The sequence below is a fragment of the Nelumbo nucifera genome, chromosome 6, assembly GCF_055504915.1.
Source record: "Nelumbo nucifera cultivar China Antique chromosome 6, China Antique-T2T, whole genome shotgun sequence".
NCBI classification, from domain to species: domain Eukaryota; kingdom Viridiplantae; phylum Streptophyta; class Magnoliopsida; order Proteales; family Nelumbonaceae; genus Nelumbo; species Nelumbo nucifera.
The window spans coordinates 39,298,820-39,315,961 of NC_142654.1; positions in this window are offsets into that span (position 1 = coordinate 39,298,820).

Below are 17,142 nucleotides of genomic sequence, written 5' to 3' on the forward strand. Positions count from 1 at the left end.
TATTCAAGGTTAAGTTTGAGTTCAATTCAAATTCAAGTTTTATTCAATTAAATATTTGATAAGTTCAAATTCAATTCAAAAGTTTGAAAATATTCAAGCCAAGCTCATGAGCTTTTGAATTGAATATTTTATTAGTTGAAGTCAAGTTTGAAAAAAACTATTTGAACTTATCATTATATTTGAACTCAAATTGAGCCTAATTGAATTCAAGCCCAAGCCATTCAACTAAAAGTTCAATTCAATTGCACCTCTACTAGTAACTACCCCCATGAATAACTAGATGTGCAAGTCCGACCAAGTTAGGTCGAGTTGAGGTCAACCCTAACCCAACCTAAGTTTTTGAAGAACTAACCTTAATCCTAACCTAATACAACTTTCAAACTAGCTTAATCAAACATAACCCTAACCCAACTTACTCTTATCATTTTAAAATCTCTCAAATTCTTGTAGTGTTTAACTAAAGAGACCTAAAACTCAACTTTTATGACCATATATTGAGCATATTTTTATTGGTATCTGCTTGTTAAATGTTTTTAACAATTCTTTTAGTCAAAAGTGAAAAAGGAATGTTTCAAATGCTTATGTTGTGTTTGGTTTGAAGGAAAAAGTAGGGAAAGGTAGGGAAACCTTTACAAACCTTGTATAGGTTTCCCTACCTTTCCCTACATTTTCCTTCAAACCAAACATAGCCTTAGAGTCTATCATTAATTCTTATTGAAATTTAAATTAGTGAAATTAGCAATAATAAAACATAAAATTACATAATTAAAATAACTATAACACCTTTAGGGTTAAGGCTCAACGCTCAAGGCTTCCTTCATTTTCTAGTAAGTTGTTTATCCGAATAAGAGAATTTACCTATGTTCATTTATTAGGAAATGTTAGTTGGGAAAATGAGACAATTTCTCAAAAAATCCCTAAGCTTTGTGTGTAGATATAGGCATTTTAATCCCATAATAGTTTGACCAATTTTCCTTATCCATGGGTAAGTGATTTACCCACCTAGGAGAAGGGAAAAACTTATCCAAGAAAATGACCCAAAATTTTACTAAAGAGAAAGTCACTTTCCATGGGCCCTACTCTTCCTTGGAAAAGAATTTCAGGGAATTTAATAATTCCACATTGACCAACTCTCCCCAACATACTAACAAATAAATAGGTCCTAAGAGTTAAGACAAGTGGATATAGTAATATGATAATATATAGAATAACAATAGTGGACTCAGGTCCATGTTGGGTGGGTTGCCCCAAGTTGTTGACCCTAACCCAACTTGAAGTGAAGTCAGGTTAGTCAACCATAACCAAAACTCAATCACCAAACCCAATAGGTTCGATTAGGGTTAGGTTTGGGCAAACCTGACTCAAGTCACAACTCTACGATCATTTCAACTAGGGTTGTAATCGGATCGAATTCAGCAAAACCCGAATCTGATTGAATTACTAAAAGGTTTGCATTCAAATCCAAACCTGACTAAAAGGTTTGCATTCAAATCCAATTCAAAAATCCGATTAGATTTGAAGACCTCGGATTCGAATTTGAATCCTAACGGACTTGGGTTGGATTTGGATTTTAATCTGACTCCATTTTAATTTTTTTTAATATAAATAAGGTTAATTACTTTCCAAGTTTTATATATAATAAATCAATGTAAGTATAACATATTGAATTTATTATATATATATATATATAAATTTATATATAATATAATATATAAAATATATTTTTTATAATTTTAAACATAATTATATAAATTTTATATATTAAAATCAATAAACATTACAATATAATCTGATTCAAAATATAAGTGCATTGGATGGGATCAAATCCAAATCCAATCCAATTATTAATTTGATGTAAATTGTAAAATCCGAATATGATCCAATTGCATAAATACACCATCCGAATCCTATTAGGCATCGAATTTTTAGGTATCATTAGCGGACATAATTTTGGCCCAAGTCAGCCCCGTTTCAAATCATCTATGCTTTGTTTGACATCATATTAAGGTCTACTTAAACTCCCCATGTCACTACCTTGTCCATAAATTCAATATGATACCATTCCAACGATAAAAAAGACCCTCTTACCGAGTCCCTTGTTAAATTCACTATTCTAAGGGATAAAGATGCCACATAGATTCTAAGGGACGTTTCTTCAAATACATCCCATATATTTGAAGTCCATTGCAAAATGTATCATCTATCATGCATAACTTAGTTACCAACATGATTCCAATGTACCAATGTTTTCACTTGAAATGGAAATGCTGCCAAACAAATTTTTGGGGAATTTGGAACCATGGTGTTATTGTTGTCATATCCCCTAAAACCAATAATAAGAGATTGTAGAATGGCATTATTGTATTATTCACATTTATTTTTAATAAATAGGCATATTTTATCATTCATGTATTTTCTTTCATAATTACATGAATAGTCATTGGGTTTTATGTCGAAATGCTATATTCTTAAGTATGTTAAGAATTTGAGATATGCTTTTATTGGTATACAATCCTTAATTAGTTCCTAGTTGGAGGATTATCAAGAGGTCTTTGATAATCTAGTTAGACTCGTATATATTATTCTTGCATTTAGGGGTGATGAATCTCAAGTCACTTAATATGTGAGTGCATGTGTTAAATAGTTATACCCTTAGCTCCAATCAGATTGATGTATCTTTTGACATTTATTGTAAATGAATAAAGTACATAATTGATTCATGTCATTGTGGTGTCTTTCTGTGTAATGCCCTTAAACTGGACACTTATGAGACTCGTGTTAGATTAGAATCTTCACAGCCGTTGGTAGGTTTGGGGAGATTTATCCTGCCAAGGTTGACACTAATGTACCACCAAGTTGGTTGGGGTGGCTTGTCTCAACTGCTAGGGTGATACCTGAGGTACATGCAGTGTGGGTTTTCTTGAAACCCTGAACCGAACCAAAATTCCAGTATTGCCCTGGACCTTGGACATAGATGGGCAAAACTGGAAAGTTATACTTGACCCCTAAACTCGATTATGGTATTGCACTAGGTGTCGAATTGGGTTGTCTTTGATATGTTAATCAGTGAGATTCTTAGAGGGGTCAAAACCTGGGTATGTTGGGACAGTCTGAGAATTCACCTGAGTGGGTGATCATAGTGTCAGGATCAACCCCTTTGTCGAACAAAGTGAATGAACGGGGAATGCATTCTCTCTAATGGAAATCTAAACTGCCGGCAGTTGATTTCAACCGTTGAAATTTGTTTTGCAAAATATATTTATATAGAAATATACATACACATGCATATATATATATATATATATATATATATATATATATATATTATGGTTTCAAAATGTTTGCAAAAGGTTATAATTCCCGGGATCCATGTGAGTAGAGAGTGTAGCACTGTTCCTTGTAGCTGAGGGAGAGGTCCTCTCTCATTGGGCAGTGTTTGATCATTATGGACTGAGAGGTTAAGTGTAAGACAATTGAGGGTAATACTTGATGGGCTAATCTTGCATCTACCCACAGTCTTTGGGTTTTTATAACATGGCGGGACCCAATGACCATTTAGTGTAAATGTTGGGCCCATTAAGAGCCCATGGTGATGGACTCAAGGGTTCACTGTGTCATACAGTGAATTCAGCCAGGCCTTGTAACAAAGGCTGGGCTGAACCCATGTGGTTGTTGTGTAGATCAATGTTTGTGTCCCACGCCATACAAAGAGAGCCAACTGGGTAGCAGGTTAATAGGTTAAGTGAGCAGATGGACTTAATGGGCCTAAAGCCCAATTCGAACTAGGCTTAGGTCAGTTAATTAAAAGGAGGCAAGATAGGATTTATAATCTGATTAGGATTAGTTGAAGGATAAGATAAGTCTTATCCATTCAACACTCCATATCCAAATATGAGATTTGGATTAAGGAACTATCTCCTAATTGGATTAGGAAGCTAATCCTAAGAAGGCTATAAATAAAGGGGGCAAACTCCTCAGTTAGAGGCCACAACAATCTGCAGAGTTCTTCCCTGTTCTTGCCGCCCCTACCCAGTTCGATCTCCACTTGTGGGAGTGATCAAGAATTGTTTTGATATTGCTTTTTGGTAGAAGAAGCAATCTGAAGTCGTGCTCACCAGCCATCTACTCCATTCTTGCTGAAGAGTCGTCCTGTTAATCCTGCTTCACCACACAAAGTGTCATCTTTAGTGGAGGCGGGTTTTGGTTTCTCCTTGGGCAAGAACACCTTCATTGGGAGTTACTGCTACTTCGTATCAGGTATATCCCTCTCCTCCCTTTTGGTTTCAGATCTGGTCCGGTTTGGTTCAAGATTGATCCTTGAAAATGCAGTTTTCTAAAATATGGAATGCGATTCCCAAATGGGAAAGAGAGAAATTTCTAAAATTTCACCCTACCTTCCTGTAGGGTTCGACCATCCATGTGATGGACCTCTCATCCCTTCAATGGTATCAGTGCCAGGTTCAAATCTTGAACCGAATTAAACCAGATCTGGATCTGCGCAGATGGGTAGAAGGCGTTCAACCAAATGCGCAATTAACGTTTTATCTGGGAAATCGGTTCCCAGTTTTGAGCGAATGATCTGAAATTAAATCTTAATTAATCTAATTTATATTTAGAAATTTTCTTTATATTTTTCTTAGATTTTGGGTCGTTCGTATGGTGGAGATTGAATTCTTTTGACGCAAGAAATCTACGCACCTGCTGATTTATTCTATTCATTCTTTGTCTGTATATAATTTTTTTATTTATTTTTAGATGGGATGTATAGGATTTGATTCTAATGTAATTTTAATAGAAAGAATTAGGTTTTTTCTATTTTTATTTCATGGAAGCGAAGCTGGTTGGCGTGGAGGAGAAGACTTGTGCAGATAAGAAAACTGCAATCTCTGAATTGCAGTTGCAGTAATGGAAACTGCAATTTGTGAACTAATTTTTGTTTTGCAGGGTTGCAGCCTTGCGAACAACCCTCTTTTGTGTTTGTTTGCTGATTCTTGAATGTCATTTGTCAGTTGTTTAATTTCATATCATCTTCTTGAATTGAATCTTGAATTAAACATCGAACCCTAGACCCATTTGAACCAAATCTAACCAAACTGGTTGGACCGAATTTGTAGTTCGATGAGGGCTGTTCTCAGCCTTAAAATTTTCTTCATGGGCCGGGGGATTGATGGTTAATTGCAAGATCCAATTCGGCCAATATTTGTAAAACCCAGTTTTAATCTGTTAAAACTGCTTAGACCAATTCAACATAAATGCTATTTGGGCCGAACTGCTCTTTGCAGTTCAACCCACATACCTAGATAATATTAATTGGTAATATTATGGAATTAAATGGGCTTTATTTATAGATTTTACAGTTATTTAATTGATTGGATCAATTATGGATTTCATGCATGCGGTGTAAGGATGTGTAATGTGTTACGAATATGGGCCATAAGCACTTGGCCCATGCTAATTCGATAGTGGCTCTTTCGAACACCATGGCTGAATGCACATCATTGCCATGGTGCCCTTAAGATCATTGGATGATCTCCATTTTCTCAGTGCCACTTTAGTTTCTCCCCAAGAGGAACACCCCGAAACCCTAGCCATTTTGGGCCCACTTTGAATCTGACTTTATGAAAGCCAGTGGGAGCCACTTTGGTTTGACTTAAATTAGATCTAAGGGGTTTTCGTTCCCTTCATTAAATATAAATGCATGTGATAAGGAATTTCATATGATGAATTTTCTAAAGGCTTTCCATCATTAGTATGAAGGTTGGCTGTATTGGTGGGTGGAAATGCACCATAAAATTGGGCTATTCATTTGCTAATGCAGTTGGATGGATTGTTTCATGAGATGATAGGGGCATCATAGACCGATGTGAGAGGGGCCTATCCTAAAATGGAAGACTCTCTCACGGTACCTTAGCATTCACGAACATGATGGATGAACACTTAATAGACAGAAATGTTTAACCTAAAATGGCTATGAACCTTTTCTGACAGAGGCCAAAGGGAAAGCTCATAAGATGAGTGGATGAGATCCTTCACAAAAGGTGGTGGGGTTTTGCAGTTGAAACAGTTAGCTCCATGCACCCATTGTGGTTTCCCACATTTCCAAAGATACAATTGTCTCCGTCACTGAGATTGGAGGGAATTTCAAAGATGTCCAAAATGGAAATAGAACATAGATTAAAAGCCATTTCTATGAGATGACATGAATCAATTAAGTTGTGGACTTATAAATCTGACTTGCCTTTACCAGAAATGGCAAATGGAAACTTCACCAAATTGTTGGACGATAACAAACTCAAGGGCCCTAATTATGCTGACTAGTTCCGAAACCTTATGTTGGTTATGACGTCCGATAAATTGGACAAAAATGCTAAGAGTTCTGCCCCGGATTGTCCGGGTGATAGGGCTTCTGAGGCCCGAAGAAGAGAGTATCAAGAATGGGAAGAGAAAAACTCCCTTGCCCAGTGTTATATTATAGCCTCTTTAGACAATCCGATACAACGACAGTTTGATAAGATCAAAGTGTTCAAGGATATATTGGATAGTCTGAAGACTATGTATGCGAGCAGAACCATTCTACTAGACAAAAGGTCTTAAAATTGTATTACCGCACAGATTGAAGGGATGAGAGATCCATCATATGGATGGCCGAACCCTGTAGGAAGGTTGGGCGAAATTTCAAAAATTTTTCTCTCTCCCATGTGGTAATCACATTCCCTATTTTAGAAAACTGCATTTTCAAGGATCAATCTTGAACCCAAACCAGACCATATCTGAAACCAAAAGGGAGTGGAGGGATATACCTGATACGAAGTAACAATAACTTCCAATGAAGGTGTTTACGCCCAAGGAAAATCCAAAGACTATTTTCACCGAATATGACATGGTGCAAGATAATGTAGAATCAGCAGGATGGTTCTTCTGCAAGAACCAAATTCTTCAGCAAGAATCTGATGGATGGCAAGTGAGCACGACTTCAGATTACCTTTTCTACGAAAAGGTAATATCAATAACCCTTCTTGATCGCTCCCACAGGTGGAGATCGAACTGGTATGGCGGCAAGAGCAGGAGAGAAGGAGACAGTGCAGTCAAACTGTGTTGTCTCTCTCTAGAATTTAACAGTTTGTGAGATCATCTGGAGGTTCGTCCTGCTCTACTATTTATAGCCTTAAAGATAGGTTCTCCTAATCCCATTAGGAGTTTCGTAATCCAAATCTTGTGTTTGGATCTGAACTCTTTTTAAGAGATAAAGATAATCCCTTATCTTATCTGCATATAAAGACCAACCCTCCTAATCTAATTAGGAGTTTCCTAATCCAAATGTTTATTTGGATCTGAACTCTTTGAGTGGATAGGGATAATCCCTTATCCTATCTACTGATCTAAATCTCAGAACCGCCATCTTTTAATTAATCTCATTAAGCCAGTTCGAATTGGGCTTTAGGTTCATTAAGTCCATCTGCTCACTTTGTCTCCTAACTGTTGCCCAGTTGGTTATCCTTGTATGGCTTGGGACCCAAACATTGGTCTATACATCAGCCACATGGGTTCAGTCCAGCCTCTGTTACAAGGCCTGGCCGAATTCACTGTATAAGACAGTAAACCCCTGAGTCCATCACCATGGGCTCTTAATGGGCCCAACATTTACACTAAATGGTCCCTAGGTCAAGGCATCTTATAAAAACCCAAGGACTGTGGGTAGATGCAAGATTAACCCATCAAGTATTACCCTTAATTGTCTTACACTTAACCTCTTAGCCCATAATGATCAAACACTGCCCAATGAGAGAGGACCTCTCCCTCAACTGCAAGGTACAATGCTGCATTCTCTACTCACATGGATCCCGGGAATTAAAACCTTTTGAAAACATTTTGAAACCATAATATGTATGTATATCTCTATATAAATATATTTTGCAAAACAAATTTCAACGTTTGAAATCAACTGCCGGCAGTTTAAGTTTCCATCAGAGAGAGTGCATCCCCGATCATCCACTTTGTCCGACAAAGGGGCTGATCCTATCACTATGATCACTCACTCAGATGAATTCTTGGACTGTCCCAACATACCCAGGTTTTGACCCCCTCTAAGGATCTCATTGATTGGCATATCAAAGACAGCTCAATCCGATACCTAGTGCAGTATCATAATCGAGTCTAGGGGTTAGGTGTAACATTCCAGTTTTGTCCATCTATCTCCAAGGTCCAGGGCAATACTGGAATTCTGGTCCGATTTAGGGTTTCAAAAAAACCCACACTGCATGTATCTCAGGTCTCACACTGGCAGCTGAGACAAGCCACCCCAACCAACTTGGCAGCACATCAGTGTCAACCTTGGGAGGATAAATCTCCCTAGATCTACCAACGGCTGTGAAGATTATAAACTAACACGAGTCTCATATTTGTCCAGTTTAAGGGTATTACACAGAAACACACCATAATAACATGAATCAAATATGTACTTTATTCATTTACAATAAATGTCATAATGTACATCATTCTGATTGGATCTAAGGGCATACATTGTCTAACATAGATGATCGAGAATCAACAGGTTAATGTCCATTGTCTAAAGATGATGGGTTATATCAATGAACTGGAGGCTCTCGGATCTGGGCTAGATCATGACACCAAAATTGATGTTGTCTTTAATTCCTTACCTCCGTCCTTCAATCAGGTTATCATGAATTACAACATGAATAAGCTAAACATTAGCCTTTAGGAAATCAGCAATATGTTGCAAAGGGCTGAAGAAGTGATTAAGAAGGATAAGCCGATAGCCATGCTTGTTGAAGGTGGCAAATCGGGCAGAAAAAAGTGGAAGGCTAAAAGGAAGGCTCAGAAGAAGGATAGCAAAAGTAAAAAGCAGAAGAAAGATAAGGCGTCAGATGCTTGTCACTTCTACAAGCAGACCGACCACTGGAAGAGAAATTGTCCTCAATATCTGGAGACTAAGAAGCAAGGTAATTTCAAATCTTTTATCATAGAGACCAATTTGTTGGTCACTTCTGCTTCCTGGTGTATTGACTCCGGGGCTTCAACTCATGTGTGTAATTTACTGCAGGTGTTCAAGATAAGTAGTAGACTGAGTGACAAAAAAGTGACACTCTACTTGGGGACTTTTGCAATTGTTGCAGCTATGGCCATAGGCACTGTAGAATTAAGTTCCAGAAAAGGATTTATTGTACTAAAATATTGCTTTTTTTGTACATAATTTAAGAAGAAATTTGATTTATCTCTCAAAATTGTGCATGGATGGTTATTCTATCTTATTTAGTAATGTAATTATTATTAAACGGAATAACAAATTCCTCGTATACAGAGAACTTGAGAATGGTTTTTATGTTCTCCATCATTCTCTGGAAACAAACATTACCGAAACTACGTCGAAAATAATCCCGAAGAAGAGAACTCATGATATAGTTAATCCCTCCGGTTTGGTTCATGATTGATCATTGAAAGTGCAATTTTGTAAAGTAGGGAATGCGATTCTCAGATGGGAGAGAGAAATTTTTTAAATTTCGTCATACCTTTCTGTAGGGTTCGGCCATCCATGTGATGGATCTCTCATCCCTTCAACATGTTAGAGAACAAATCTTGTGTCAATAAGAACTTCTATCATTATAGTTGTGTAGGTGATCTTTACACCTAAGACATCATGGATGCCTTGTGTATGAGCCTCTATAGTTTAACTATGCAATCACTTATACCCTAATCAAGGGATTTAAGCATGTGAAAATTGGCTATGGTGACTTGTATATGGAGGGATGTGAATGCACAAAATAAAATCTATCACCCTCCATGAAAAGAAAAGGGAGAATGTCCAATGCAACTAGCATTAATGTGACTTTAGAAGTCCTTGGCCAAGACAATATGGTTTATGGAAAGAATTCCAAGTATCAACATATCAGTCATCATTAATTTAATGAACATATGATTTAGTTAGTAGGGTTTGACAAATTCACTATGATCCTTTGTTATTTTGGAACACTATATGATAGAAGGATCTAACTACATGGTAACTATAAATGGAAAGGTTCGAACTATCAATTCAAGCTATTAGGATGGTCATGGCATTATTATTAGGGGGCACTTGTTTTTGGGATTTTAAGAGGGTAGAAGTTGGTTAATGGGATTGTGAATCCCATTGACCAAGAAACCCGTGCTCTTTTTTCATATTTGTGTGGGGACCAGGAAAAATTTATTTTCTTGGGTACCACTTACTCGAGTAAGTGATACCCATCTCCCAAGTTCACGGTGGTATTTGAGTAACGTCTTTTGGCATTTCCCCCAAAGGGGGTGTTTCTACTTTGATTCTTTTATGTGGTGCCTAATGGTGCTTGTAAATTATAAACCAATAAAAAATTATGTATCATGTATACCTAAACACAACCTAAATCAACTTTGAAATACCCAAGCCTTTAACATTTTTCATGCAATACAATTACCCTATATTCACTTCGTGGTATGCATCCCTTCACCCCTTTCAGTCTTCAAGGTTGTGTTTGGTTTAAAGAAAAGGTAGCCAAGTTTTCCTACCTTTTCCTTCCTCTCCATAGCTTTTCTTTAAAACCAAACACAACTAAGAGGAAAAAGGATGGTAGAAAATTAAGATTTGACAAGATGTGGTTTTTTTCAATTTTTAGCTATGGGTATATTTTGGAATAGAAAAGTCAATATAGGAGGATCTTTTGTCCCTTTTTTAATACAATTTTATATGGTTTCTATTTTATTTAACGAGTCAGGTTTTGTGGAGAATTTCTAAAGCTAAACTTTGATGGAGCAACTTCTCCTAATGAGTCAGGTTTGGTAGTGCAATCAAAATGAAAAAGATGACAGTGTTGGAGATGGAAACCTTTGCTCTGTTAGGTGGTGAAACTACTAATTCACCTTGGCAGATCTCACAACATAACTGATTAAAGCTCTATGGGTTCCTCCATTGTTCAGTGTCATGCATTCATAGGATGGCCAACAAGGCCGCCTGACATGCTTTAACTATTAATCTTATGTATTTTTGATCTCGAGTTCCAGATTCTCTAAAAAATTATATTTGTAAAGATATTGCATTGAGCATTTAATGAATTTTGCCTAGTTAGGCTTGAAAAATGATGGGAAATAAAGGTAACTTAAATATAGGATTCAATGAGAGAGAATAAGAGTTAATATTATAAATATAGGTTTAATGTGAGGGAATAAAATGAATTTAATAATTGCATTCCAATGACAATTTCTACTCTCAAAATAGAGATGGACTAAATTTAAAAAGAGGGGTATTTTGGTAAAAAATTTCAGAAACGATGGAGGAGAGAGACTTTTTGTTTTGAAATCTATTGACATGAACAAATAAATAAAGCATATTAAAAAAAGGATAAGTAGCTTGTTTATGTAAGTCTCAGTGCAATTGCTAAACCCAAATAAAAGGTTTATCATTCCTGTTCAGTAGTTCGATAAACTGGAATTAGTTGCTGTAAATTATTAATTTCTTGATATAAGCATTGAAGCTACTTCTAAACAGTTGACTATGGCTTGAATTTCAGCATCATAGCTGCTAATTAACCAGCATGATCCTCCTTACTTGATGATTTGGTGGGTGTTTGGCATCAATGTCGTTTTCTGAAAAAATGATGCCATGTAGGTGCCACATCAGAGAAAGCGGTGCTTCAAACAACACCCTCTTGTTTGGTACCATTTTTCTAGAAAAAACGTTGCTCCAGACCATGCCTTAGAAATCGGGAAAGTGTGGTCTGGAGCAATGCCAAATTCAATGTTATCAAAGAAAACGATGCATTGCTACTAGTGGTGCAATGATGTGGCATCATCTTGGACATTGGATAATATAGATCAATGTTGAAAACGTTGCTGTCAGCACTGATACCAAACAAAACCAGTGTTGTTTTCTTAGAAAATGTCTATGTAGTAGCACTGGTCCAAACAAAATGGTGCTTACAACTCCACATGTCCAACACCGTTTTTATGAGAAAACGGTATGATGTTCCTAACATCGATGCCAAACACCTACTTGAATTGTCATTAATACATTTGAGGATGAATGCTCATCCTGCGGCACACACTTGTGAGGGATCATAAAGAGTCATCAATATGCATATATTTGAGCCTAATTAGGATGCCAAATATTGCCACCTGTTGCTAGGGGTGTCAATGGACTGGATTCGGGATGAACCTCATCTAGTCCAAATGTCTTTTGGATGGGTTGGACAGCCCAAAAGATTATATGGACTTGGACCGGTCCAAAAATAAATGGTTTGTACACATAATGGACCGAATTTGGACAAAACTGAAGTGAAAGTGGTTTGGTCAAGTTTAATATAAATATTAAACTACTTTTATAAAAATACTCCAAAGTACTTTGAAGTATTTTTACCAAATCACTTTTATAAAAGAACTTTTACGAAAGTATTTTTATAAAATCACTTTTAGGGAAGCATTTTTGTGAATGCACTTTTACGAAATTATTTTTATAAAAGCATTTTTATAGAAGTGCTTTTATGAAAGTATTTTTTAAGGTTCAAAATATAGTTACATATCGACCCATATTGGTTGATACGTATCATATCGGGGCCTTCCCGATATGCCCCTACAGGGGGTGTATTGGGTCAGGCCATGGTTTAGAGGGTAGCTGGGACTTAAACCGACTCCTCTGAATCGGTTTTGAAAAAAACAAAAAAAACAAAAGAAAGCATCGATACAGGTCGATATGCCCTACCGGTGTATTGACCTATATCGATATTTAAAACCTTGGTATTTTTATAAAAGTACTTTCACAAAAAATACCCTTGTGAAAGTACTTTTATGAAATTACTTTTATAAAATCACTTTTATGAAAGTACTTTTATGAAAGCACTTTTATAAAAGTAATTTTATGAAAAATACTTTTATGAAAGCACTTTTATAAAAAGTACTTTTATGAAAGCACATTTACGAAAATACTTTTATGAAAGCACCTTTATAAGAGCATGTTTATGAAAGTACTTTTACAAAAGCACTTTATGAAAGCCCTTTTATGAAAGTATTTTTATCAAAGTATTTTTAATTTTTACCAAAGTACTTTTACAAAAGCACTTTTACGAAAGCATTTTTATCAAAGTACTTTTATTCATTCACTTTGGATTAGATTTGGACCCAATCCGGTCCATTTGCATTTTAATTGGACTGGATTTGACCCAATTTGGTTCATTTGCATTTTAATTGGATTGTAACAAGTGCATATATATATATATATATATATATATATATATATTGATGTTTGATTCAATTTGGATTGAGTTGGACCCAATCTAGTCCATTTGCATTTTAATTGGACCGGATTGGATTACAACCGGTATTGTAATTTTTTTTATATATTTTTTGAATTTCTCATATTATTTTGGTGTTTGATTCAATTTGGATTGGATTGGACCCAAACCGATCCATTTGCATTTTACTTGGACTACATTGGAATTGCTTTGTATGGATTAGAACAGGATTTGATTCAATCCATATATAAATGAACCAATATTGGATTGGACCGAATTGGACCAAATCCAGTCCAATTGACAAACCTTAGTGTTGCTTTCAACTCTTCAAGGACTATGATGGAGCTATGGCAACGGGGATTTGATATCAGGTTTCTGCTACAATCAATCAAAGAATCTACCCTTTGAGCCACCCTCAGTTGGTGCATGATCAATTGGAGCTGTTGGGTTGAAGCTTTCTGCCTGCCATGTGATTTGAGGGCTAAATATTAATTATCAGTTATTACAAGACCCATCTTCAAATATTTCAGCCAGAAAAAAAAAGTTTCCATCCATATTATTGAAAACCATGGTTTTTGAACCATCGTTTGACAATGACCCGACTTGTCAATCCATTGATCAATTCAACCTAGACAACAGTTTTGACCATTTTTTATTTTAATTTTTTTTTTAAATTGTAATGGGCCATCCATTCAGACTGGATGGTTGAATCACTGATTCGAAAACTGGTGGCCAAAACAATTCTGAGTCAGGTCAGTTTTTAAAACATTGGTTGAAACAAAAAAGGTCAAAACAATACAATCTCATCTTTTACCTATTTCCACATTCCATAGTACACGACTTTGGTGCTCGAAGACTTGTTGCATGGATTTTTGCATAGGCGTATTCAAATAATCAAATTTGGCCATCAAATCAAACCAAATAAACTAATTTGGTTCAGCTCATTTAGTTTTTTGTTCGGTTTGATTTGAATTTTTTAAAAATTCATTTTCAATCTCAGTTCGAGTCGGCAAATGTTTTACCAAATCGAATCGAAACCGAATTATAAATATTAATATATAAAATATAGTAATTATAGTTTATAAATGTTAATGCTAATATAACTCCTTTTATGTTTGTCCTTTCTTAAAGTAAGGGTATAATGGTAAAACCATTTGGCCCTAAATACCCTAACCAAATTTTAATTCCCCTTTGACCCTTCCCTTTCTCATATTTCCTTTTGGGGTTGGATTGTATTTTTAATTATTTGTTTTAGGCTTATAATTCAAGAGAAAATGAATGTAGGTTTATGTGCTGAGCTTGAATGTAGGTTAATATATATACAAAGCCCCCTACAGTCAGACATGTGTCAAATTCTGATTAGTGGTAGTTCAAGAAAAAAGCCCACTAACATGGAAAGTGGAGCCTACCATCATGTAGAGTTGTGAGAAGTGGGAAGATCCCACTTTCAATCCTTTCCTAAAAAAAAAGAAACTGTGTTATTAATTAATGCTAACTACTAAACTAAATAATTAATTTCAGCTATTGATTACTAATAATAATTAATGTTAATTAATTAATTGCAACTATTAATCTATAATAATAATTATTGTTAATTACTAATTAATTACTGTTAACTACTTCTAATTAATTAATTCCAGCTATTAATTACTAAGAATAATTATTCACTGATAATAATTAATTACTGAAAATTATTTCTTATAATAATTAATGCTAATACTTAATTACTGATAATTTATTACTCACAATATTGCTCATTATTAATTCGAAATGATGATTAATTAATGATAATTAATAAATATTTTCATAATGGTAATTAATAATTCGACAATAATCATTTCATATTTATATTAACTCATATTAATTATTTTGAAAATAAATATTTAATGTTAATTATTTATATTATAATTATTATCAGAAATTAAAAGTGATACATTTATATGAAATAATTAATTATATTATTATAAGTAAATATAATTAATAATATTGTATTAGTTAATATAATTATATTATTATTATTATTATCAATAATTATAATAAATTATTACTAATACTAATGATGATAATTATTATTTTGGAATGTTAATTAATTAATGATAATTAATGAGTATTTTAATAATGTTAATTATTAATTGGGATATAATCATTTTATATTAATATTAATTAATACTAATTATTTTACTAAAAATTGTATTTATAACAAATTAATTACTTAATGGAAATAAAAATAATAAAATAATAATAATAATAGTAATAATAATACTTTAATATTACTGATTTCAAAATCAATACACACATAATAAGAATATATTATTAGTTAATAATAATAATAATTTACTTATAATTATTACTGAATTCATAATTACTAATATATTATTAATCTATTAATAATACTGTATTATTAAAAAAATGTTAATAGGAAAATTTAATTACTTAAAATTATTTTCTGAAATTACCCATTTTAATTCGGATAGATAATTAATTAATAATTTTAATTTCTTAGAATTATTATTTACTGAATAATTTTAAATACTCTTTGATTAACGACCTTATTTTTGAATAATTGGTTTTTTATGTTCAATAATGTCTTTTGCAAAAATCCAAATAATTTTTCATTTGTAATGCTAACCATTTTATTTTTCTCTTATTCGGTTTTTCAAAAGATAAAAAATAAATGAATGTTATTCACCTATTTTTATCAAATTATGTATGTATCAAGTTGTTGTCATTGATGATGATGATGAGTCAACTTTTTGAAAGAGAGGAGTACTAATAATAATTATTGACTTCTAATTAATTAATTTTAGCTATTAATTACTAATAATAATAACTCACTGATATTAATTAATTGTTGATAATAATTTCTTATAATAATTACAGCTAATACTTAATTACTGATAATATTTCTCATTATTAATTCAGAATGATAATTAATAACAATTTTCATAATGGTAATTAATAATTCGAAAATAATAATTTTATATTTATATTAACTCATATTAATTATTTTGAAAATAAATATTTAATGTTAATTATTTATATTAGAATTATTATCAGAATTTATAATTCATACATTTATATGAAATAATTAATTATATTATTATTATCAGTAATTATAATTAATACTTATATTACTAAATATAATTATACATTTATATTATTATTATCAATAACTATAATTAATTATTACTATTAATAATGATTCTTGATAAAATTTAATTACCGATTATAATTACTTACTGATAATTAATTCCTTAATTATAACAATGATAATTATTACTTCGTAATGTTAATTAATTAATGATAATTAATAAGTATTTTAATAATGTTAATTATTAACCAGGATAAAATCATTTTATAATTATATTAGTTTATATTGATTATTTTATAAATATATAATTAGTGCTACTTATTTACATTATTGTTATCATTTGGTTAAAGTTAAATTATAAACTTTCAATTATCCATTATTGTTAAACTAAAAGAAATAAAAAATCAATTATTATTTTAGGAATTAACTAAAAATCATATTTATAACAAATTAATTATTTCATAATAATAATAATAATAATAATAATAATAATAATAATAATTTAATATTACTGATTTCAAAATCAATACACACATAATAAGAATATATTATTAGTAAAAAATAGTAATAATAATATACTTATCATTATTATTGATTTCACAATTATTAATATATTAGTAATCTATATTAACTCAATAAAGACATGGAATAAAAAAATGTTCAAATTGCTACTAAATGAATGAATTAAAAATCTATGAGTATTCTAATTGACTTGAATTTGCACATCAACATGCCCAAAATTATAATTTCAACCTACATTTCCTATTTCTATCTCCCAATTCCCATAATTCAAACATACCA